At 47.9% G+C, this 26,595-nt stretch overlaps 2 non-coding genes and 4 pseudogenes across 2 annotated transcripts; 2 read left to right on the plus strand and 4 right to left on the minus strand.

The window, feature by feature from the left end:
- Positions 1-2,719: 2,719 nt before the first annotated feature.
- Positions 2,720-2,838, minus strand: LOC148824937 (5S ribosomal RNA; annotated as a pseudogene).
- Positions 2,839-3,245: 407 nt separating this feature from the next.
- LOC148824938 (5S ribosomal RNA) lies at positions 3,246-3,364 on the minus strand (annotated as a pseudogene).
- Positions 3,365-13,190: 9,826 nt separating this feature from the next.
- trnav-cac (transfer RNA valine (anticodon CAC)) lies at positions 13,191-13,263 on the minus strand. The gene has a single exon. It is a non-coding gene; the product is annotated as a tRNA-Val (tRNA).
- Positions 13,264-13,716: 453 nt separating this feature from the next.
- On the minus strand, positions 13,717-13,788 carry trnae-uuc (transfer RNA glutamic acid (anticodon UUC)). The gene has a single exon. It is a non-coding gene; the product is annotated as a tRNA-Glu (tRNA).
- Positions 13,789-25,515: 11,727 nt separating this feature from the next.
- On the plus strand, positions 25,516-25,634 carry LOC148824941 (5S ribosomal RNA; annotated as a pseudogene).
- Positions 25,635-26,171: 537 nt separating this feature from the next.
- LOC148824942 (5S ribosomal RNA) lies at positions 26,172-26,290 on the plus strand (annotated as a pseudogene).
- Positions 26,291-26,595: the final 305 nt, after the last annotated feature.

The raw sequence follows: 26,595 nt of genomic DNA on the forward strand, positions 1-26,595 counted from the left end.
GGCGACCCTAACAGAGCAAATAAATTAGCCTGAGTGATCAGAGGGACGGTGTTACCACAGGTTCTATGTAAAATACGTTGTATTTTGGAATACACACCGCTGAATCCGCCAGGCTTCAGTTTCTGATCTGAAAACATCAGAATCGCAGTAATTTCACTCATGTTCTTTACATGCACATCTATCTCTTTAACAAATTCAAGGACATTAGTATTCAGTTAATTGATTTTCATTTCAAGCTTTGCAGAAAGAAGAGTGTATAGCACTTTTTGTAAGAATTCTTACATATACATTCGAAATTTTTCATTCTTCTCACGATGGCACACCTGTGTCTGTAAAACAGAATGAAAGCTCTATTCACATTGCGAGTATTTCACAGCCCTGGTTTTACATAGATCTTTTTTCTTTTCTGTAAAAATATGTATAAATAAGTATAAAATAAGTTTTGCAACGCACCAAAAGTCACGTGTAGTATTTTTCCATCTACCTTTACAAGTAAGGAGCGTACATACTCATATGGCGAGCGGTCGTCAATTATTTTTCTCAGCAAGTGCTTTATACTCCGCTCAGTATCATCTGTAAAAGTATAGGCACCCAGGCCACTGGCGATGTACAGAACAGCCGATAAAATTCGGGCTAAACTGAGACACTTATAAATTTCTAATGCGGCAAACAACACATCTTTGTACTGTAACATGACCAGGGGAAGGGTCATTCATAACAGGTATTTTCGGAATGACCTACTTAAAATACTAGATATGGACCTTAGCAAAATGGCTGCCAAAAAGAATCAGCTGACCGGTACATGGAAAGGGTCTACCCTGAGAAACAATGAGACACAGCTGAGCCGCATCAGGAACCGAAATATAAGTGCCCCGGAGGCAGTGAACAGGGCGGAAGCCGATAAGGTGAATGCGGTTTGGAGGAAAAGAGAGGAAAGAGGTGTATGTTAAAGATCGGGCTAAAGAATAACGGACTACTGAAAGGAGAAAAGGTTTATGGTTTTTGGATTACGGACACTGGATAAGGATACATCGCGGATTGGCTTTATTACGGATTTATGGAACTCGGATCGGATCAGGATTAAGGGAACGGATTACGGACTGTATTTGGAAGATAGTTGGAGGAAGAAAAGCCACGAAACTCAGGAAAGAAAAGTGTGGTGTGAGTACTACTTTCATTTACATAAACTTTCCCCCGGAGACACCACAGTACCCATCCGCGCACCCGACAACTAGGCATGTGTGACCCCGTTGACCTGGATGATTAATCAAACGGGCCGCGCATTCATCAACCACAACCCCCTTTAAACAATGGTTGAAGGTGCAACATACCACCGACTTTACAATCTGATCCATAGCATCGGGCTCATTAGAGCCATCGATAGCTAAACTAGGTTGAACATCATCATTAATCACATTTTGGCGAACACACATGAACAGACACGAAACATTCAAGCTTAATGGTAGTTCGAAGATTGATGCGTCGACCTCTTCGTTATTCTATTAAAGGAAAAAAGAAAAGGAAGGCTTAACAAAATAAATAGGCATGCTTTTTACCTAAAATATTTACAATTGTAATGCCTCTTTTGTGTTAGAGTTTTTCGTTTGCTTCGAACTTGCTGTGGTTTAATATTTACCATTTGTAGCAACTCTTCATCAGTCGTTGACGGACCCCCAACACCTGAATCACCGTCAGAGTTCACATGACAGCCACTGTCACACACCACTGAGTGCTGGGTCAGCTTTTGCTAAAAAGAAGACAAAGTGTTGAAAACGAAATACGCTAAACGCAGATTGAAACGACAATTCCACTATCAGAAAAAATATTTTAGCAACCTACTTCTTCAGTTTGCATAGCAGAGGAATCCGATGATTCACTACTCAAAGAAACCATCTTTGCAGCAGTCAATATCGGGGCCTGACAGCTCAGGTGTCACACTTCAAAACCGGCAAGTCGGCTAATTTAAGCATAAACTCCAAATTTGTAACCATGCCTACACAGCTCAAGACATTTTTCAAATGGTTGTGATGTTTTAGAACGCCCCACCATATCCCTCCGCCCCAAAATCACACGTGTTTTATCGAGAGTGAAAAGTAATCACTTTGAATTAAAATATGTAAGCTTATTTCAATGACAAATTCTCAACAACTTTTCAAAAGTTTGAAATGATTTTCCACGTACCGTGAACGTAAAGTCTTTAAACCTTAAAAATATTAACATGCAACCCAAGCCTCAAATGATGTGTTTCTCTAGAAAAGAAATTACATTGAATCAAAAAATGTAAAACTTATTTTATCTTTTGAGAAGAGCGTTGTAGGGCAGGTTTTTATATTTTAGTGGATAGGTCATAAAAGTGTTAAAATAATTGAATAAGACACATTTAGCAGCGATAAATTATAAGCACGAGCAAAAATTGATATTTATAACGCTTATAGATTTTAACAATATAACAGACTTTACTAAAATGTTTACTTATTAAATAAATTAAAAATTAAATATTACATCAGAACATGTCCACACCCAGGCACCTGCCGTTAAAGGTTATGGGACGTAGAGATACAGTATATAAGGTTCATGATGAGAATAAAAAACGCTCATGCTAATACACAAGCACCTGTGTCTCACCAAAGCTGACAAATAAAAAGCCAAAAAGCCACACTGCACGTGTTAACATGAGAATGAGCGAGTGAACAAAGATAGGGTGCCTCCTGCAATTAAAGGCTTACAGCACCTGGTATTCCCAGGCGGTCTCCCATCCAAGTACTAACCAGGCCCATCCCTGTTTAGCTTCCGAGATCAGACAAGATCAGGCGTGCTCAAGGGGGTGTGGCTGTAAGCAAGAGCAAGGCTCGCTGGCACCCTTCTTATAGAGAGGACAGCTCCGTCACCTCTTTTACGACGCTGCTTTTTTTCCCTTGCGTTTTTCTCTTCTTCCCACGTTCTCTCTCTTCACTGCCTTCGTCCCGCTCTATTTCACTTCAGCCTTTCACTCTTGCTTCCTTCCAATGAGGACGGAGCTGCGGGAGAAAGGGCGCTATAGAGGATCGCTGTGGAGAGCTGCTGCTGTGCTTTGACATCTGAGCTCTGTGGAAAACGATCTCAATACAATTCTGAAAAACGCGACTCCCCGAACGCCAGCCGAAAAAGTCTCCACAGCCGAAGCGCTGTGACAAATAAACAGACGGAAAAGCTGCACCGCACGTGTGAACAGGGGAATGAGTGAGCGAGCGCCTCCTGCGCTTAGAAGCTTACAACACCTGGTATTCCCAGGCGGTCTCCCATCCAAGTACTAACCAGGCCCCTTCCTGCTTATCTTCCACAATCAGACGAGATCAGGCGTGCTCAAGGGGGTGTGGCCATAAGGGAAAGCAGGGCTCACTGGCACCCTTCTATTAGAGAGGACAGCTCCGTCACCTCTTTTACGACGCTGCTTTTTTTCCCTTGCGTTTTTCTCTTCTTCCCATGTTCTCTCTCTTCACTGCCTTCGTCCCCGCTCTATTTCACTTCAGCCTTTCACTTGTCGCGGCAATGGTTGTTAATAAGACAGAATTAAGTGTTGCTGTGCTTTTTCAAATGAGGCCCCATCTCTCTGTTCATCTCTGTGGTGCAGCCACAGAGAAACTATTCATGCAGGCTGATTTAAAGATGTTTTCTTTTGATAAGGGACAGCTCCCAAATGGGGATGCACTTAGCTAAGCTTAGCTATCATGATCAATGGTCATCCATTGGCGCCTATCTGTCTGCGGTGTGCCAGATGGACATCTGGACTGCATTCCTAAGTGTCAGGAGTAAGTGACTCACATCTCACCTTGATCAACCAATCAGGGACTGGTAGGGCCGAGTAACCCACGTGGGACTCTGATGCCCATGGAACTTTCAGCCAATGAACGAGCTGAAGTTCCTCCAGGTAAAAACAGGCAACACAGAGGGCCTGAGAGACTATTTCCTGGACTTTTCTAAAGGGAATTCAAAGGAGAATTCCAGGGCAGGACGGCCCAGGAGCAATAGGCTCCCAAGGGCAGGACATTCTCGCAGCGCGCCTCCTGACCATCCTAAGACTCAGCCCGGACAACCACGGAACGGCCAGTGTGTCCGAGTGCCAGAACTTTCCTTTGTTCTAAGAGTCTAGAGCGGAGGTTGCCACAGAGTAACCAGAGGATCCCCCTGAGGTAAGCACCAGCAGCAAGCCTCGTGAACAGGTCGGAACTGTGGACAGCTGAATCACTATTCAGAACTAGCGCTTCATCAGGAATGAACCGGTCCTCTTCCTGACTTGCTGGGACCCACAGTCATCTTTTCTCCTGTGCACAAACTTTGCTAGTTAAAGCCAACACTAACTAGCCGGTCAGTGAGCATCTGCAGCACAGCACAGCCTGGCACGGAGCCAAAGAGCCCGCAGGAGATCTGAATCCCCAGAGATTGGATGAGTATTCAACTTCAATGCATTACAGCTTGAGAATTCAATTGTTATCCCAACCAGTTGATATCAATTTTATTCCTAAGAGTTATGTACTTGTTTTTTAGTTTCTAATGTAGAAGTTGTAACCAAGTTCACTTTATGAAACGGTCTAAATGAATGATATACTGAACGTATGTCCTCTTGATATATGTAACTCTTTGTAACTGATTGTATATATACCTTTTGTATTCTGATAACCCTCTCAATAAGATCTGTTAGGTTTATATGCATATTTTATGTATTAATAAATGTATCCTCGTGTATTAGTACCCGTGTGTGTGTGCGTTGTTTGAGTTATATCGCATGGTTGGATTCTAAGGCCATCAAAAGAATCATTTTGTGATTTACGGCTACAATTAATAAATGTCCCCGTAAATGCCCAAACCCTACAGAACTGGTGCCTTCAGAGAGCACACTACATTTATTGGCGTCCCTGGACTCATTTCAGTCATACCTGGGCTATGGTAAGACTGAAATGAGTTACCAAGCGGAATAATTCAATATAAAACGCCGCGGGTTTCATACGCGACAATACAGTGTGCTGAAAGCCGAAAGGAAAAAAGTTCCCCTTGGTCTTTAAGCAGTGCTTGATTGTTTTGTGATCTTTTGCGATCTACCGGGTTGATTGCATACTTGATCTTGTGGTTTTCTGTGGTATAACTGTGATTTCGTACTTAAAAGTAATACTCTTTAATTTTCACGATGGTTGCTAAAAGGTCTGAATTCGAGTCGCTATTAAGCACTCTCTCTAGCAGCGACAGGTCTGACCACGATCTCCGTCATATCTCCGTCAGCGGAGAAGCTAGGAGAATAAACCTCCATCCTCTGAGAGAGCTAGTGAAGGAGATGGAGAGATTTGACCCTGCAGTGTCAGAGAATAATATCGAGAGTTATATTCAAGACCTCAGGTATACCCTGCAGTACCTGCCAAACGCCACAGAACAGGAGAAAGTGTTTCTGGTCAGGAAAACTAGCAGCAGAGCTGTACATGAGTGGATGGCTAGGCAGATGAAGAAAGTCTGTGATGACTTTGAAGAGCTGTGTCAAGCACTTATCCGAGAATACAGTGCGTTTATTGACCCGACTGCCGCGATAGCCGCCGCCCTTAACATTAAGCACGAGAGAGCAGAGTCCCCTCGCGAATATTACGAGAGACTTAGACGAACTTATTTTGCAGGGTGAAATGATGAGGGTTGCGAAGAGAACACACATTTCAAGGGTTTATTCATTGCGAATCTCCACCCGTCAGTCGGAAAGATGATCTTAATGCATACAGATGCACAGACCATGAAAATGACTGATATTAAGAGATTCGTGCAGAAAGCCTGGGAGTATGATGTCCAAAGTCGCTCTGAGCGAAAAGCTGTTTATGCGACTGTGTTCGCCGTCAGAGCCAGCAGGGTTAATTCCCCCCTGCTCGAAGGAGCACAGGCTCCTGAGCTGGCTAAGCCCCGTTCCAAAGCAGGCACACAGGACCGCACCCAGCGTCCTAAGTGCCATGAGAACACCGGGGAAGGGAAAGGGCTAGATAAAGCTGAACAAAAGGATTCAGTAGCCGCCCGCCTGGCCAGGCTTGAACAAGTTTTATTAGGACAGAGACAACCACTCCCCAAGGCTGCCGGAAGCGTGAATGAGCTGATACTCTCCACTGGAGGAGGCGGAGACCCGCCCCCTCTCCCTCCCTCAGTCTATCTGATTGAGTGGAAGGGTTCCTGCCTGGATGAGGTCAGCTACTCGCAAGCGAGTGCTGACTCCACCCCTGAAGTCACAGAGCAGGCAGTAAAACAGAGAGGAAAAGCAGGAAGCTTTTACCTCAAGGCTGCCATGGGAGATGTCTTACACAGTGAGACATTGATTGACACTGAGGTTGAAAGGTGTTTGATGTCATACAGCAAGCTCAAACGGGTAGAAAAAGAAAAGGGCATGCGACTCAGAGATGAACCTTTGGTGGATCACCAGAAAGGCAAGGTGTGGAAACAGGTCAAGGCTCCTAAGCCTTCTGTACAGAGGGAAAGGGGGGCCAAGAGGCAGAATGTGCTCACACAGTGCCCACCGAACACAGAAGCCTATGTGGAGATTCCTTCTGTTCCCTCTGGACAAGAAATAAAAATATTTTCTTGTTCCCGGAAATATAGGGAAGTCATGTCCCGGCTGAGGTCACAACAGCCTCCATGCCACAGGAGCGGTGCTCCAGGCAGCCGCCTGATCCACCAGGTAAAGCACACCCCTTTTACATCCCTAAAGAGGAGCAGATCTCCCCACCTGGCGATGAAAAGGAGCTTTCCCTGTGCACCCTGGCACCCAAGAGGGGTCAGGACCACCACCCTGCAGTGGTGAAAGGGATCCAGATGGCAGGAGAGCAGGTTGGTGATGTAGCCCTCACCCTTAGCCCTGAGAGGTCCTCTATCAGTGAGGATCTGCTTGAGCAGCTGTCACAGGGCCACCACCAGGTGCCCCTGGTGCAACATTCACAGGTTAGACAGGAGGTCCAGCTGGACGCTGAGACTACTGCGCTGTGGACACACCTGATCCCAGATGCCGATTCCCTCTGCTGTGACCCAGGGAACCTGCAGTCAGGTAACATTATTTCTCACAACTACCAGGTAGTGAGTGAGACCGACCTGATTTTCCTGCCTCAACGGCAGGGTTTCCAACACACCCAGTCCCCCAGAAGGGACAAGGAATGAAAGCCAAGCCAGTTTTCCTACAGCCACCAGCTCAGTCTGTCAGTCTGAGGCTGACCAACAGTGGTTCAGCCAGACTGGAGCTGGATGGTCAAGCCACCCGCCTGCCAGTGCAGAACACAGAAAAGTGGGGTGTCAGAATCCCCGCCTGCACTGACATGGGCCTGGTGGGTGATAGCGAGTTCGAAGACTGTGAACTGGCTATCCCAGTGCTGGGGCAGCTCCCTGAACCCCTAGCGAGGGAAGGGGGGAGCAAGCAGGTGTCCTACACCGGCCCCCAGCAAACGACTGTAAACATGCCGATAGAGGGATTCCTCAATCAGGAAGTGTGCAGGGTGGACCTGAACAGTGAGAATGGGGTAACAATTCCAGATAACTCAGGTGCTCCAGATGACCACTCAACCGGGGGTCAGGCATGCTCCACCGCTGCACCACCCCCTGCAGGGTTCCTAGAGCACAGACATGAACAAATCGAAAAATCAGATGCCCTGGAAATGGAGGAGCAGCATCAGCAGCTGCATCAGATCTCCCCAGATTTCCAGGATGTTGGTGCCCAAGATGCCACATGGCATACTGAGAAAGACACCATGTACACGCTGCGCCAGCTTAGAAAGGCAACAGTCACTCAGAAGGAGATGACTGGGATCAGCCACCCTAAAAGACTTTTGGGAGGACTGATTGCTGCCGCCACTGTTGTGCATTTGCTATAGTAGGTTTGTTTGCTTCTGGCACTCTTACCCTGACTGCCCCAAGAAGGCAGGTGTCAGAGATGCCGGAGGGTAGTGACAGACTGTATCAACAGCAGCAAAAGTTGGAAAGCCTAGGGAAAACCCTACAGGCAATTTCCTATGCAACAGGGTTAAACCTTATCCCCCAACCAGTGGACATGATTGCCGGTGTTATACAGTGAATTTATGCTTGTGTGCAACAGGCCAGAATGTTGACACAAGATCTGTTAAGGGAGTTCAGTGCCACTGTAGCCAGTCTAGCCATGGCACAAATCCCAACCCACTTGATTCCACTCTTCTCAGTAGAAGAGTATGTGACATTAACCACCCCATCGCTCATAGCTCACCCAGAAAGCAATCCAAGATTGAATTTGGTTCCAAATCTTGAGATGGGTATGGCTACCAAAGCTATCCATTGGCTGTTTCTAAATGATTCACCAATGAAGGGTACCAAGGGTACCTGACCATCCTGAGCCTGGACAACCACGGAACGGCCAGTGTGTCCAAGTGCCAGAAATTTCCTCTGTTCTAGGAATCGAGAGCGGAGGTTGACAGAGAGTAACCAAAGGATCCACCCGAGGTTAGCATCAGCAGCAAGCCTCGTGAACAGGTCGGAACTGTGGAAAGCTGAATCACTATTCAGGACTAGCGCTTCATGACTTGCTGGGACCCACAGTCATCTCTTCTCCTGTGCACAAACTTTGCTAGTTAAAGCCAACACTAACTAGCTGGTCAGTGAGCATCAGCAGCGCACCGTCGCAAGCAGCACAGCACAGCCTGGCACGGAGCCAGAGAGCCTGCAGGAGATCTGAATCCCCAGAGATTGGATGAGTATTCAACTTCAAAGCATTACAGCTCAAGAATTCAATTGTTATCCCAACCAGCTGATATCAATTTAACTCCTAAGAGTTATGTACTTGTTTTGAGTATCTAATGTAGAAGTTGTAACCAAGTTCAATTACGAAACGGTTTAAATGAATGATATACTGAACTTATGTCCTCTTGATATATGTAACTCTTTGTAACTGAATGAATATATATCTTTTGTATTCTGAAAACCGTCACGATAAGATCTGTTAGGTTTACATGCATATTTTATGTTTTAATAAATGTATCCTCGTGTATTAGTACCTGTGTGTGTGTGTGTGTGTGTGTTGTTTGAGTTATATCGCATGGTTGGATTCTAAGGCCATTAAAAGAATCAATTTCGTGATTTACGGCTACAATTAATAATTGTCCCCTTACATGCCCAAATTCTACGTTAGTATAGTGGCAAGTATCCCCGCCTGTCACGCGGGAGACCAGGGTTCGATTCCCCGACGGGGAGTAGAAAGCTTTTCTTTTACCTCCTTAGAGAAAGGACTGCCTTTCACTTCTCTGTTTTCTTTCACAGCGTCGTGCACCTTTTCATTGCTCTCGCTTTCAGAGCCTCCGCACGGCACACGACTCGACATCAGGAAGCACATTGAAATGAAAGCAGGAAGCGCTGCGACATGCACTGTGCAGATCCCGCCACACTAAGAGGTGAGTGGGTCTGTTCGATTCACAAAGAACGCTTTGATAAGCGTCAAAGGCAAGTCATTCCGAGTTGGTTGTTTGTGTTTTCTGTTCAGACGCGAAATGCTGAAATGATCTCTCGGCTCCTCGGTTGTCATTTCTGCTCCGTAAAGAAATCACAGCACGCGTCGGCTTCCAGCACGGTGGGTCGGGACACGATGCCGGGGGTCGGAGAGAGTTATGTCTTCCTCGTTAGTATAGTGGTGATTATCCCCACCTGTCACGCGGGAGACTGGGGTACATCAGGACGCGCATTGGAGTGAAAGCAGGATGCGCTGCGACATGCACTGTGCAGATCCCGCCACACTAAGAGGTGAGTGGGTCTGTGCGATCACAGCGCTAGGCGAATCCCCAATCCCCTTTTGTGCGAGGTGACAAAAGAAGCCGGTCTGTTTCCACCCGGTTTCGAACCAGGGACTTTTCGCGTGTGAGACAAACGTGATAACCACTACACTACGGAAACGGTAGCAAACCCTCCCCAGCGGCCCAGTGCTGAGCTTCGCCAATGCGATTCAGCTGCTTCCAGTGCCTTTTTTGGAGTGCGCTGATGGACCGTGCTCTCTCTCCAGAGACCAGCACGCCTGTCATGGACGGAGCAGGAAAAGCGGCGCCACATTCTACAGCCCTCTCCACGCAATCGACGATATCGGGCAACTAAAGTGGAGAAAATCGCCTCTCCAGAAAGTGCAAATATCATCTTGGAGAGTATAAGTCCTATTGCCAAAGGTCAGCCCTGTCTACCAGAGTAACCCTCCCACCTCCTGCAGCGATGATCAGCTCGTCTCACACGCGAGAAGTTTTGGTTGGAAACAAGCGCCCCCTCTTCTCGCGCGTTTTGCACGTTCGAGTGGTTTTAATGCGGCTCCTTCGTACACGGTGCTGATCTTTTGGAAAGCAGGAGGCAAAACTGACACGTTCCCATACCGGGAGTCAAACCCGGGCCGCCTGGGTGAAAACCAGGAATCCTAACCGCTAGACCATATGGGAGCACACAACCCCGCTATTCCGGGCATCATGCAAGCAAACTACATAAATATGAGAAAACACGCAAGAGAGTTGTCACTCAGAGTGTCGAAGGGTCGATGTATACTGGGGCTCAGTTGAAATGCAATGTCAGGACTTTTCCGAATTAGGTCACACGAAGAGAGCACAGCCTTTTCCGCCCTACCATGTGTGTATCGGTAACTCGCCGTGATCGTATAGTGGTCAGTACTTTGCGTTGTGGCCGCAACAACCCCGGTTCGAATCCGGGTCACGGCAGAATAGGGGCGTCGTCTTTTACTACTTGCGCAAATGAAGGCAAAAAAAAGCCAATCGATGTGAACGAACGGCGCTTTACAGAGGGGTACTGCCTGACTGGATCGTTGATGAACGACAGAGGCCACTCCGACCTCTTCTCGGTTTTCTTCAATGACTTACTAAGGATCTTCTTCACATTCGCCCATGCAGGGGAAGCCAGTTACACCAAAGCAAACGCAGGAAAGTGCCTTTCAAGCAGAGACCAGGAGGGACTTGTTTACACCGAGAGTGGTCGGAGAATGGAACAATGCGCCCAGCCCTGTTGCTGGAGCCGATTCTTGATGAGATCTTGGGCTCACTGGATGCTAATCTTTCTGTTGTTCTTGCAGGTCCTGCGCTGCTTTTGAGCCGACAGAGCTCGTTCTGGTCTGTCGGCACAGCCCAATTGCAAATGATCGGCTCCGCGTACAGAAGGAACGTGCGTTTGGTACAAGAGTGCATAAAGGCACCGGAAATACATTGGGAACAAATGACCGGTCGCTCAAGACCTCTGTGAAGTACAGGAGCGTGCAACAAGAACCGGGGACCTTTCGCGTGTTAGGCGAACGTGATAGCCGCTACACTACGGAAACCTGCAGGGACCACTGCTGGTGTCTCGCTTGCGTTTCGCGCTGAGAAAGGGAAGCGTCACTTTAGGCAGGGGGCGCTGGAGAGAGGAACAAAGGGCGCGATGAAACAAAATGCCGAAACCCGGGATCGAACCAGGGACCTTTAGATCTTCAGTCTAACGCTCTCCCAACTGAGCTATTTCGACAGTGCACAAAGCCCACAGCCACCTGCTCCAGCCTTCCTGTGTTGCGGCATGAGCGCACCAAGAGGAGCGGGAGAGTGTTGCAGGAACGTCACTCAGAAGGAAAGCCACCCAGCTGCGCCCTCTGAGCTCTGTCCAGCGCATCTTCCTCGCATGGACTCCTGCCTGCGACGGGCAGGAAACAATTAGCAAGAACAGAACAGCACCCCATGGGTGTCTCATGACCACACCTTAGGTTGTGACACATGCAGGTGTGAGGGGTTGCCGGGCTACTCTGGAGCAGAGCTTGGGCGGAGGGGGGGCGGGAAAGCAGACAAAGAGGTGACACCTCAAGGTCTGCACGATCACAGCTCTCCGCCGCCCCAGGCTTCCGCTCGATAAGCTACTGGACACACCCGCCCCTCCTCACACAGACCGTGGAAAAGCCCCCGAGTGGGAGGGCTCTCTCTTCCTCCCAGGAGCTCTTGGACGCACAGACAGAGCGCGGGGAGCCGCCGCCTGCAAACACGGCTCCAGGCAGGACTCCACTCCGCAGGAGCCGCAGAGCAGAGGAGATGGGGGCAGCTTAGCTCCTGTGCAGAGACCTGAGCTGTTGTTGCTGCGGACGCTGTCTTTTCTGTTCTCGGGGTAGGAGTGAATGTTGAGTTGCCCTTAGAAATGAAGCAGAGCACTTCAACGGCACGGGTGTGTGTGCGTGCGCCCTGGTGATTCTGGGAGACAGATCGAACCTGGGCTAAAAGAGAGGGGGCTTAGCCCTCTTCCATTTGCTAGTTCAGAGTTGTACAACCCATCTGTATCTGCTAGGCGGCGCAGTCGTCGTGCACAAAGAACGCTTTGAAAAGCGTCAAAAGCAAGTCATTCCGAGTTGGTCGTTTGTGTTTTCCGTTCAGACGCGAAATGCTGACATGATCTCTCGGCTCCTCGGTTGTCATTTCTGTTCCGTAAAGGAATCACAGCACGCGTCGCCTTCCAGCACGCTGGGTCGGGACACGATGCCGAGGATCGGCGAGTGTGGTGTCATCCTTGTTAGTATAGTGGCAAGTATCCCAGCCTGTCACGCGGGAGACCAGGGTTCGATTCCCTGACGGGGAGTAGAAAGCTTTTCTTTTACGTCCTTAGAGAAAGGACTGCCTTTCACTTCTCTGTTTTCTTTCACAGCGCCGTGCACCTTTTCATTGCTCTCGCTTTCAGAGCCTCCGCACGGCACACGACTCGACATCAGGAAGCACATTGAAGTGAAAGCAGGAAGCGCTGCGACATGCACTGTGCAGATCCCGCCACACTAAGAGGTGAGTGGGTCTGTTCGATGCACAAAGAACGCTTTGATAAGCGTCAAAGGCAAATCATTCCGAGTTGGTCGTTTGTGTTTTCTGTTCAGACGCGAAATGCTGAAATGATCTCTCGGCTCTTCGGTTGTCATTTCTGCTCCGTAAAGGAATCACAGCAGGCATCGGCTTCCAGCACGGTGGGTCGGGACACGATGCCGGGGGTCGGAGAGAGCGATGTCTTCCTCGTTAGTATAGTGGTGATTATCCCCACCTGTCACGCGGGAGACTGGGGTACATCAGGACGCGCATTGAAGTGAAAGCAGGATGCGCTGCGACATGCACTGTGCAGATCCCGCCACACTAAGAGGTGAGTGGGTCTGTTCGATCACTGCGCTAGGCGAATCCCCAATCCCCTTTTGTGCGTGCTGACAAAGGAAGCCGGTCTGTTTCCGCCCGGTTTCGAACCGGGGACCTTTCGCGTGTGAGGCGAACGTGATAACCACTACACTACGGAAACGGTGGCAATCCCTGCCCAGCGGCCCAGCGCTGAGCTTCGCCAATGCGATTCAGCTGCTTCCAGTGCCTTTATTGGAGTGCGCTGATGGACCGTGCTCTCTCTCCAGAGACCAGCACGCCTGTCATGGACGGAGCAGGAAAGGCGGCGCCACATTCTACAGCCCTCTCCACGCAATCGACGAAATCGGGCTACTGAAGTGGAGAAAATCGCCTCTCCAGAAAGTGCAAATATCATCTTGGAGAGTATAAATCCTATTGCCGAAGGTCAGCCCTGTCTACCAGAGTAACCCTCCCACCTCCTGCAGGGATGATCAGCTCGTCTCACACGCGAGAAGTCTTCGGTTGGAAACAAGCGCCCCCTCTTCTCGCGTGTTTTGCACGTTCGAGTGGTTTTAATGCGGCTCCTTCGTACACGGTGCTGATCTTTTGGAAAGCAGGAGGCAAAACTGACAGGTTCCCATACCGGGAGTCGAACCCGGGCCGCCTGGGTGAAAACCAGGAATCCTAACCGCTAGACCATATGGGAGCACACACCCCTGCTGTTCCGGGCATCATGCAAGCAAACTACATAAATATGAGAAAACGCGCAAGAGAGTTGTCACTCAGAGTGTCGAAGGGTCGATGTATACTGGGGCTCAGTTGAAATGCAACGTCAGGACTTTTCCGAATTAGGTCACACGAAGAGAGCACAGCTTTTTCCGCCCTGCCATGTGGGTATCGGTAACTCGCCGTGATCGTATAGTGGTCAGTACTTTGCGTTGTGGCCGCAACAACCCCGGTTCGAATCCGGGTCACGGCAGAATAGGGGCGTCTGCTTTTTCTACTTGCGCGAATGAAGGCAAAAAAAAGCCAATCGATGTGAAGGAACGGCGCTTTACAGAGGAGTACTGCCTGACTGGATCGTTGATGAACGACAGAGGCCACTCTGACCTCTTCTCGGTTTTCTTCAATGACTTACTAAGGATCTTCTTCACATTCGCCCATGCAGGGGAAGCCAGTTACACCAAAGCAAACGCAGGAAAGTGCATTTCAAGCAGAGACCAGGAGGGACTTGTTTACACCGAGAGTGGTCGGAGAATGGAACAATGCGCCCAGCCCTGTTGCTGGAGCCGATTCTTGATGAGATCTTGGGCTCACTAAGAGGCCCCCGCTGGATGCTAATCTTTCTGTTGTTGTTGCAGGTCCTGCGCTGCTTTTGAGCCGACAGAGCTCGTCCTGGTCTGTCGGCACAGCCCAATTGCAAATGATCGGCTCCGCGTACAGAAGGAACGTGCGTTTGGTACAAGAGTGCATGAAGGCACCGGAAATACATTGGGAACAAATGACCGGTCGCTCAAGACCTCTGTGAAGTACAGGAGCGTGCAAAAAGAGGCTGTTTCCGCCCAGTCTCGAACCGGGGACCTTTCGCGTGTTAGGCGAACGTGATAGCCGCTACACTACGGAAACCTGCAGGGACCGCTGTGCTGGTGTCTCGCTTGCGTTTCGGGCTGAGAAAGGGAAGCGTCACTTTAGGCAGGGGGCACTGGAGAGAGGAACAAAGGGCGCGATGAAACAAAATACCGAAACCCATGATCAAACCAGGGACCTTTAGATCTTCAGTCGAACGCTCACCCAACGGAGTTATTTCGGCTTTGCGCATCGCCCCCAGCCACCTGCTCCAGCCTTCCTGTGTTGTGGCAGGAGCGCACCAAGAGGAGTGGGAGAGTGTTCACAGCGCTAGGTGAATCCCCAAAGAGTGCGTGCCAACAAACGAAACTGGCCTGTTTCCACCCGGTTTCAAACCAGGTATCTTTCACGTATGAAGCAAACGTGATAACCACTACGGAAACGGTGGGAAAACAAGCCCACCGTCAGTGAGTATTCAACTTCACTGCATTACTGCTTGAGAAATCAATTGTTATCCCAACCAGTTGATATCAATTTATTTCCTTAGGGTTATGTCCTTGTTTTGAGTATCTAATGTAGAAGTTGTAAACAAGTTCAATTACGAAACGGTCTAAATGAATGATATACCGAACGTATGTCCTCTTGATATGTGTAACTCTTTGTAACTGAATGAATTTATATCTTTTGTATTCTGATAACCCTTACGATAAGATCTGTTTGGTTTACATGCATATTCTATATATTAATAAATGTATCCTCGTGTATTAGTACCTGTGTATGCGTTGTTTGAGTTATATCGCATGGTTGGATTCTAAGACCAATAAAAGAATCAATTTTGTGATTTACTGCCACAACTAATAATTGTCCCAGTAAATGCACAACCCCCTACAGAACTGGTGCCTCGTGAGAGCACACTACAACAGTGTGTGATCTCCTGTCCCAGCCTGAGGAGCAGACAGCGAGCCTGTCTCTCAATAATAATAATCAAGTGGGGGATCTCCTGTCCCAGCCTGGGGAACACTGAGCCTATCTCTCAATACTAATAATACAGTGTGTGATTCCCTGCCCCAGCCAATGGAACAGACAGTGACCATGTCTCTCAATAATAATAATACAGTTTGTGACCTCCTGTCCCAGCTTGGGGGAAAGTGAGCCAGACTCTCAATAATAATAATACAGTGTGATCTACTGTCCCAGGCTGAGGAACAGTGAGTTTATCTGTCAATAATAATAATACAGTGTGATCTCCTGTCCCAGCCTGAGGAACAGTGAGCTTGTCTCAATAATAATAATACAGTGTGATCTCCTGTCCCAGCCTGAGGAACTGTGAGCCTGTCTCTCAATAATAATAATACAGTGTGTGATCTCCTGTCCCAGCCTCAGGAACAGACAGCGAACCTGTCTCTCAATAATAATCATAATACAGTGTGTGACCTCCTGTCCCAGCCTGAGGAACAGACAGTGAGCATGTCTCTCAACAATAATATGAATAAACTGTGTGACTTCCTGTCCCAGCCTGAGGAACAGACAGTGAGCCTGTCTCTCAATAATAATAATACAGTGTGTGACCTCCTGTCCCAGCCTGAGGAACAGACAGTGAGCCCGTCTCTCAATAATAATAATACAGTGTGTGATCTCCTGTCCCAACCTGAGGAACACACAGGAGTGAGCCAGTCTCTCAATAATAATAAAGCAGATTATGATCTCCTGTAACAGCCTAAGGAACAGTCAGGAAAGAGCAGGTCTCTCGATAATAATAATACAGTGTGTGATCTCCTGTCCCAGCCTGAGGAACAGACAGTGAGCTTGTCTCTCAATAATAATAATTCAGTGTGTGACTTCCTGTCCCAGCCTGAGGAAAAGACAGTAAGCCTGTCTCTCAATAATAATAATACAGTGTGTCATCTCCTGTCCAAGCCTGAGGAACAGTGAGCTTGTCTCTCAAGAATAATAATACAGTGTGATCTCCTGTCCCAGCTTGAGGAACAGAGGGCCTGTCTCTCAATAATAATAATACAGTGTGTGATTTCCTGTCCCAGCCTGAGGAACAGACAGTGAACCTGTCTCTCAATAATAATAATACAGTGTGTGATCTCCTGTCCCAGCCTGAGGAACAGACAGTGAGCCTGTCTCTCAATAATAATAATACAGTGTGTGATTTCCTGTCCCAGCCTGAGGAACAGACAGTGAACCTGTCTCTCAATAATAATAATACAGTGTGTGATCTCCTGTCCCAGCCTGAGGAACAGACAGTGAACCTGTCTCTCAATAATAATAATCCAGTGTGGAATGTCCTGTCCCAGTCTGAGGAACAAACAGTGAGCCTGTCTCTCAATAATAATAATACAGTGCGTGATCTCCTGTACTAGCCTGAGGAACAGACAGCGAGCCTTTCTCTCAATAATAATAATACAGTGTGTGACCTCCTGTCCCAGACTGGGGAACAGTGAGCCAGACTCTCAATAATAATAATACAGTGTGATCTACTGTCCCAGCCTGAGGAACACAGAGGCTATCTCTCAATACTAATAATACAGTGTGTGATATCCTGCCCCAGCCTGAGGAACAGACAGTGAGCCTGTCTCTCAATAATAATAATACAGTGTGATCTACTGTCCCAGCCTGAGGAACAGACAGTGAGCCTGTATCTCAATAATAATAATACAGTGCGTGATCTCCTGTACTAGCCTGAGGAACAGACATCGAGCCTTTCTCTCACTAATAACAATACCTTGTGTGACCTCCTGTCCCAGACTGGGGAACAGTGAGCCAGACTCTCAATAATAATAATACAGTGTGATCTACTGTCCCAGCCTGAGGAACAGTGAGTTTATCTGTCAATAATAATAATACAGTGTGATCTTCTGTACCAACCTGAGGAACAGTGAGCTTGTCTCTCAATAATAATAATACAGTGTGATCTCCTGTCCCAGCCTGAGGAACAGAGGGCCTGTCTCTCAATAATAATAATACAGTGTGTGATCTCCTGTCCCAGCCTGAGGAACAGACAGTGAACCTGTCTCTCAATAATAATAATACAGTGTGTGATCTCCTGTCCCAGTCTGAGGAACAAACAGTGAGCATGTCTCTCAATAATAATAGAACAGTGTGTGATCTCCAGTCCCAGCAAGAGGAACAGACAGTGAGTCTGTATCTCAATAATAATAATACAGTGTGTGATCTCCAGTCCCAGCCTGGGGAACACTGAGCCTGTCTCTCAATACTAATAATACAGTGTGTCATTTCCTGTCCCAGCTAGAGGAACAGACAGTGAGCATGTCTCTCAACAATAATATTAATAAACTGTGTGATCTCCTGTCCCAGTCTGAGCAACAGACAGTGAGCCTGTCTCTCAATAATAATAATACAGAGTGTGATCTCCTGTCCCAGCATAAGGAACAGAGTGAGCCTGTCTCTCAGTAATAATACAGTGTGTGATCTCCTGTCCCAGTCTGGGGAATTGAAAGTGAGCCTGTCTCTCAGTAATAATAATATAGTGTGTGATCCACTGTCCCAGCCTGAGGAACAGACAGTCAGCCCGTCTCTCAATAATAATAATACAGTGTGTGATCTCCTGTCCCAACCTGAGGAACAGACAGGAGTGAGCCAGTCTCTCAATAATAAGAGAGCAGATTATGATCTGCTGTCCCAGCCTAAGGAACAATCAGGTGTAGTGTGCTCTCTGAAGGCACCAGTTCTGTAGGGTTTGGGCATTTACTGGGACAATTATTAATTGTAGCTGTAAATCACAAAATTGATCCTTTTGATGGCTTTAGAATCCAACCATGCGATATAATTCAAACAACGCACACACTCAGGTACTAATACACGAGGATACATTTATTAATACATAGAATATGCATATAAACCTAACAGATCTTATCGAGAGGGTTATCAGAATACAAAAGGTATATATTCAGTCAGTTACCAAGAGTTACATATATCAAGAGAACATACGTTCGGTGTATCATTCATTTAGACCATTTCATAAAGTGAACTTGGTTACAACTTCTACATTAGATACTGAAAACAAGTACATAACTCTTAGGAATAAAATTGATATCAACTGGTTGGGGTAACAATTGAATTCTCGAGCTGTAATGCATTGAGTTGAATACTCATCCAATCTCTGGGGATTCAGATCTCCTGCGGGCTCAAAGAAACAGTTGCAGGCTTCTAAACTGTCCAATCCGTGCTCTCTGGCTCCGTGCCAGGCTGTGCTGTGCGGCTTGCGACAGTGCGCTGCTGATGCTCACTAACCGGCTAGTTAGTGTTGGCTTTAACTTGCAAAGTTTGCGCACAAGAGAAAAGATGACTGTGGGTCCCAGCAGGTCAGGAAGAGGACCAGTTCGTTCCTGATGAAGAGATAGTTCTGAATAGTGATTCACCTGTCCACAGTTCCGACCTGTTCACGAGGCTTGCTGCTGGTGCTAACCTCGGGTGGATCCTCTGGTTACTCTCTGGCAACCTCCGCTCTAGACTCTTAGAACAGAGTAAAGTTCTGGCACTCGGACACACTGGCCGTTCCGTGGTTGTCCGGGCTGAGTCTCAGGATGGTCAGGAGGCGCGCTGCGAGAATGTCCTGCCTTTGGGAGCCTTCTGTTCCTGGGCCGCCCTGCCCTGGAATTCTCCTTTGAATTCCCTTTAAAATTGTCCGAAATAGTCTCTCAGGCCCTCTGTGTTGCCTGTTTTTACCTGGAGGAACTTCAGCTCGTTCATTGGCAGAAAGTTCCATGGGCATCAGAGTCCCACGTGCGTTACTCGGCCCTACCGGTCCCTGATTGGTTGATCAAGGTGGGATATGAGTCACTTACTCCTGACACCTAGGAATGCAGTCCAGATGTCCATCTGGCACTCCCTAGACAGATAGGCGCCAATGGATGACCATTGATCATGATAGCCAGGCTTAGCTAAGTGCATCCCCATTTGGGAGCTGTCCCTTATCAAAAGAAAACATCTTTAAATCAGCCTGCATGAATAGCTTCTCTGTGGCTGCACCACAGAGATGAAGAGGGAGATGGGGCATCATTTGGGAAAGCACAACAACACTTAATTCTGTGTTATTAATAAGCATTGCCATTACATATCCCCCCTTTTTGAAGGTCACGAGGTCCTGAGGCATAGTTGCCTTCAAAACAAAACAGAGTTAAGTGATGTCCCTTGTCATTAGGACATTAACCTTAAATCTCCACATTACTCCTCGAGAATTCATACAGGAACCAGCATTGGGAACAAACAGGATGAATAACATCTGGAGTATGTATAAACACGGTAGGAGACATCGTCTCATTCTAGGCATTACACATCAGGAAGTTCACTGTCAATATCTGATACCTCTGTAGGCAGAAATTTGGGAAGAAGTAACTTCCTTTCTTTTGACATGGTACCTTTGACTCATTCATGCTACCCGGAGTACATCTTGATGTAGGAGTACAGCATTCAGAGTACATCCAGTTATGATCCAGCTACCTGGCAGTAGTGTTACAATAACAACAGTTCCTGTTCCCAGCCCCCCGGTAAACCACGACACCTGTGTTGGGTATCTGCCAGGGTGGGTTGGAGGTTTGTTCCATTAAAGCAAACTAACTACCTGTACCTCTTCAGGGCTTACTGTTTCTTGGATTTCTATCCAATTCAATAGTGTGGCACCTGAAGGCATCCGCGACCTCAAGTTTGGTCTTATGTTGTCTGGTTCCAGACCGTACAGTGTTAAGTTACCAAGCTGTACTATGGCCTCCTTGGGAACTTGCAGGAGACTGTTGGTTAGTTAGCTGCATTGTGGTAGCTGTATCATGCCTGTCACAAGTCATGTTGACAGTTAAATGTGGTGTGCTGACCAGCCATTTACTTCCCACCTGCTCTTCATGGGGTTCATTAACCTCCCTCTGCCCATTAGTAGCTTTACACCCTTCATTGGTGAATCATTTAGACACAGCCAATGGATAGCTTTGGTAGCTATACCCATCTCAAGATTTGGAACCGAATTCAATCTTGGATTGCCTTCTAGGTGAGCTATGAGCGATGGGGAGGTTAATGTCACATACTCCTCTACTGAGTGGAATCAAGTGGGTTGGGAATTGTGCCATGGCTAGACTGGCTACAGTGGCACTAATCTCCCTTAACAGGTCTTGTGTCAACATTCTGGCCAGTTGCACACAAGCATAAACCCACTGTATAACACCAACAATCATGTCCACTGGTTGGGGAATAAGGTTTAACCCTGTTGCATAGGCAGTTGCCTGTAGGGTTTTCCCTAAGCTTTCCAAATTTTGCTGCTGTTAATACCGTCTGTCACTACCCTCGGGCATCTCTGACACCTGCCTTCTTGGGGCAGTCAGGGTGAGAGTGCCAGTAGCAAACAAACCTACCAGAAATAGCAAATACACAACAGTGGTGGCAGCAATCAGTCCTCCCAAAAGTCTTTTAGGGTGGCTAATCCCAGTCATCTCCTTCTGAGTGACTGTCACCTTTCTAAGCTGGCGCAGCATGTACATGGTGTCTTTCTCAGTATGCCGTGTGGCATCCTGGACACCAACATCCTGGAAATCTGGGGGGATCTGACGCAGCTGCTGATGCTGCTCCTCCATTTCCAGGGCATCTGCTTTTTCGATTTGTTCATTGTTCATGCCTGTGCTCTAGGAACCCTGCAGGGGGCAGTGCAGCTGTGGAGCATGCCTGACCCTCGGCTGAGTGGTCATCTGGAGCACCTGAGTGATCTGGGATTGTTACCTCATTCTCACTGTTCAAGTAAACCCTGCACACTTCCTGATTGAGGAATCCCTCTATCGGCATGTTTACAATCGTTCGCTGGGTGTGGGTGTAGGACACCTGCTCGCTCCCCCCTTCCCTAGCTAGGGGTTCAGGAAGCTTCCCCAGCACTGGGATAGCTAGTTCACTGTCTTTGAACTTACTATCACCCACCAGGCCCATGTCAGTGCAGGCGGGGATTCTGACACCCCTCTTTGCGATGTCCTGCACTGGCAGGCGGGTGGCTTGACCATCCAGCTCCAATCTGGCTGAACCACTGTTGGTCAGACTCAGACTGACAGACTGAGCTGGTGGCTGTAAGAAAACCGGCTCGGCTTTCATTCCCTGTCCCTTCCGGGGGACTGGGTGTGTTGGAAACACTGCCGTTGAGGCAGGAACAATCAGGTCAATCTCACTCACTACCTGGTAGTTGTGAGAAATAATGTTACCTGACTGCAGGTTCCCTGGGTCACAGCAGAGGGAATCGGCATCTGGGATCAGGTGTGTCCACAGCGCAGTAGTCTCAGCGTCCAGCTGGACCTCCTCTCTAACCTGTGAATGTTGCACCAGGGGCACCTGGCGGTGGCCCTGTGACAGCTGCTCAAGCACATCCTCACTAATAGAGGACCTCTCAGGGCTAAGGGTGAGGGCTACATCACCAACCTGCTCTCCTGCCATCTGGATCCCTTCCACCACTGCACGGTGGTGGTCCTGACCCCTCTTGGGTGCCAGGGTGCACAGGGAAAGCTCCTTTTCATCGCCAGGTGGGGAGATCTGCTCCTCTTTAGGGATGTAAAAGGGGTGTGCTTTACCTGGTGGATCAGGCGGCTGCTTGGAGCACCGCTCCTGTGGCATGGAGGCTGTTGTGACCTCAGCCGGGACATGACTTCCCTGTATATCCGGGGAACAAGAAAATATTTTTATTTCTTGTCCAGAGGGAACAGAAGGAATCTCCACAAAGGCTTCTGTGTTCAGTGGGCACTGTGTGAGCACAGTCTGCCTCTTGGCCCCCCTTTCCTTCTGTACAAAAGGCTTAGGAGCCTTGACCTGTTTCCACACCTTGCCTTTCTGGTGATCCACCAAAGGTTCATCTCTGAGTCGCATGCCCTTTTCTTTTTCTACCCGTTTGAGCTTGCTGTATGACATCAAACACCTTTCAACCTCAGTGTCAATCAATGTCTCACTGTGTAAGACATCTCCCATGGCAGCCTTGAGGTAAAAGCTTCCTGCTTTTCCTCTCTGTTTTACTGCCTGCTCTGTGACTTCAGGGGTGGAGTAAGCTCTCGCTTGCGAGTGGCTGACCTCATCCAGGCAGGAACCCTTCCGCTCAATCAGATAGACTGAGGGGGGGAGAGGGGGCGGGTCTCCGCCTCCTCCAGTGGAGAGTATCAGCTCATTCACGCTTCTGGCAGCCTTGGGGAGCGGTTGTCTCTGTCCTAATAAAACTTGTTCAAGCCTGGCCAGGCGGGCGGCTACTGAATCCTTTTGTTCAGCTTTATCTAGCCCTTTCCCTTCCCCGGTGTTCTCATGGCACTTAGGACGCTGGGTGCGGTCCTGTGTGCCTGCTTTGGAACGGGGCTTAGCCAGCTCAGGAGCCTGTGCTCCTTCGAGCAGGGGGGAATTAACCCTGCTGGCTCTGACGGCGAACACAGTCGCTTTAGCACCTTTTTGCTCAAAGCGACTTTGGACATCATACTCCCAGGCTTTCTGCACTAATCTCTTAATATCGGTCATTTTCATGGTCTGTGCATCTGTATGCATTAAGATCATCTTTCTGACTGACGGGTGGAGATTCGCAATGAATAAACCCTTGAAATGTGTGTTCTCTTCACAACCCTCATCATTTGCCCTGCAAAATAAGTTCGTCTAAGTCTCTCCTAATATTCGCGAGGGGACTATGCTCTCTCGTGCTTAATGTTAAGGGCGGCGGCTATCGCGGCAGTCGGGTCAATAAACGCACTGTATTCTCGGATAAGTGCTTGACACAGCTCTTCAAAGTCATCACAGACGTTCTTCATCTGCCTAGCCATCCACTCATGTACAGCTCTGCTGCTAGTTTTCCTGACCAGAAACACTTTCTCCTGTTCTGTGGCGTTTGGCAGGTACTGCAGGGTATACCTGAGGTCTTGAATATACCTCTCGATATTATTCTCTGACACTGCAGGTCAAATCTCTCCATGTCCTTCGCTAGCTCTCTCAGAGAATGGAGGTTTATTCTCCTAGCTTCTCCGCTGACGGAGATATGACGGAGATCGTGGTCAGACCTGTCGCTGCTAGAGAGAGTGCTTAATAGCGACTCGAATTCAGACCTTTTAGCAACCATCGTTAAACTTAAAGAGTATTACTTTTAACTACGAAATCACAGTTCTACCACAGAAAACCACTAGATCAAGTATGCAATCAACCCGGTAGATCGCAAAAGATCACAAAACAATCAAGCACTGCTTAAAGAGCAAGGGGAACTTTTTTCCTTTCGGCTTTCAGCACACTGTATTGTCGCGTATGAAACCCGCGGCGTTTTATATTGAATTATTCCGCTTGGTTGACTCATTTTAGTCTTACCATAGCCCAGGTATGACTGAAATGAGTCCAGGGATGCCAATAAATGTAGTGTGCTCTCTGAAGGCACCAGTTCTGTAGGGTTTGGGCATGTACGGGGACATTTATTAATTGTAGCCGTAAATCACAAAATGATTCTTTTGATGGCCTTAGAATCCAACCATGCGATATAACTCAAACAACGCACACACCCACGGGTACTAATACACGAGGATACATTTATTAATACATAAAATATGCATATAAACCTAACAGATCTTATCGAGAGGGTTATCAGAATACAAAAGGTATATATACAATCAGTTACAAAGAGTTACATATGTCAAGAGGACATACGTTCAGTATATCATTCATTTAGATCGTTTCATAAAGTGAACTTGGTTACAACTTCTACATTAGATACTGAAAACAAGTACATAACTCTTAGGAATTAAATTGATATCAACTGGATGGGATAACAATTGAATTCTCAAGCTGTAATGCATTGAAGTTGAATACTCATCCAATCTCTGGGGATTCAGATCTCCTGCGGGCTCTCTGGCTCCGTGCCAGGCTGTGCTGTGCTGCAGATGATCACTGACCGGCTAGTTAGTGTTGGCTTTAACTAGCAAAGTTTGTGCACAGGAGAAAAGATGACTGTGGGTCCCAGCAAGTCAGGAAGAGGACCGGTTCATTCCTGATGAAGCGCTAGTTCTGAATAGTGATTCAGCTGTCCACAGTTCCGACCTGTTCACAAGGCTTGCTGCTGGTGCTTACCTCAGGTGGATCCTCTGGTTACTCTCTGGCAACCTCCGCTCTAGACTCTTAGAACAAAAGAAAGTTCTGGCACTCGGACACACTGGCCGTTCCGTGGTTGTCCGGGCTGAGTCTTAGGATGGTCAGGAGGCGCGCTGCGAGAATGTCCTGCCCTTGGGAGCCTTTTGGTCCTGGGCCGTCCTGCCCTGGAATTCTCCTTTGAATTCCCTTTAGAAAAGTCCAGGAAATAGTCTCTCAGGCCCTCTGTGTTGCCTGTTTTTACCTGGAGGAACTTCAGCTCGTTCATTGGCTGAAAGTTCCATGGGCATCAGAGTCCCACGTGGGTTACTCGGCCCTACCAGTCCCTGATTGGTTGATCAAGTTGAGATGTGAGTCACTTACTCCTGACACTTAGGAATGCAGTCCAGATGTCCATCTGGCACACCCCAGACAGATAGGCGCCAATGGATGACCATTGATCATGATAGCTAAGCTTAGCTAAGTGCATCCCCATTTGGGAGCTGTCCCTTATCAAAAGAAAACATCTTTAAATGAGCCTGCATGAATAGTTTCCCTGTGGCTGCACCACAGAGATGAACAGAGAGATGGGGCCTCATTAGAAAAAGCACAGCAACACTTAATTCTGTCTTATTAACAACCATTGCAGCTTCAAGTGAAAGGCTGAAGTGAAATAGAGTGGGGACGAAGGCAGTGAAGAGAGAGAACGTGGGAAGAAGAGAAAAACGCAAGGGAAAAAAAGCAGCGTCGTAAAAGAGGTGACGGAGCTGTCCTCTCTATAAGAAGGGTGCCAGCGAGCCTTGCGCTGGCTTACGGCCACACCCCCTTGAGCACGCCTGATCTTGTCTGATTTCGGAAGCTAAACAGGGATGGGCCTGGTTAGTACTTGGATGGGAGACCGCCTGGAAATACCAGGTGCTGTAAGCTTTTAAGCACAGGAGGCGCCCTATCCCCGCTCGCTCACTCATTCCCCTGTTCACACGAGCAGTGCGGCTTTTCCGTCTGTTTATTTGTCAGCTTTGGCGAGACACGGGTGCTTGTGTATTAGCGTGAGCGTTTTTTATTCTGATCATGAACAGTTTTACAAGTCCGCAAAGGATCGAGGAAAGGTTTATCGCCAGCTGAAAAGAGACACAGCGCTTCGGCTGTGGAGACTTGTTCGGCTGGCGTTCGGGGAGTCGCGTTTTTCAGAATTGTATTGAGATCGTTTTCCACAGAGCTCAGATGTCAAAGCAAAGCAGCAGCTCTCCACAGCGATCCTCTATAGCGCCCTTTCTCCCGCAGCTCCGTCCTCATTGGAAGGAAGCAAGAGTGAAAGGCTGAAGTGAAATAGAGCAGGGACGAAGGCAGTGAAGAGAGAGAACGTGGGAAGAAGAGAAAAACGCAAGGGAAAAAAAGCAGCGTCGTAAAAGAGGTGACGGAGCTGTCCTCTCTATAAGAAGGGTGCCAGCGAGCCTTGCGCTGGCTTACGGCCACACCCCCTTGAGCACGCCTGATCTTGTCTGATCTGGGAAGCTAAACAGGGATGGGCCTGGTTAGTACTTGGATGGGAGACCGCCTGGGAATACCAGGTGCTGTAAGCCTTTAATTGCAGGAGGCACCCTATCTTCGCTCACTCGCTCATTCTCCTTTTCACACGTGCAGTGCGGCTTTTTGGCTTTTTATTTGTCAGCTTTGGTGAGACACAGGTGCTTGTGTATTAGCATGAGCGTTTTTTATTCTCATCATGAACCTTATATACTGTATCTCTACATCCCATAACCTTTAACGGCAGGTGCCTGGGTGTGGACATGTTGTGATGTAATATTTAATTTAAAAGTAAACATTTTAGTAAAGTCTGTTATATTGTTAAAATCTATAAGCGTTATAAATATCAATTTTTGCTCGT

Source organism: Atractosteus spatula, chromosome 10 (assembly GCF_055471065.1).
Source record: "Atractosteus spatula isolate fAtrSpa1 chromosome 10, fAtrSpa1.hap1, whole genome shotgun sequence".
In the NCBI taxonomy this organism is placed as follows: domain Eukaryota; kingdom Metazoa; phylum Chordata; class Actinopteri; order Semionotiformes; family Lepisosteidae; genus Atractosteus; species Atractosteus spatula.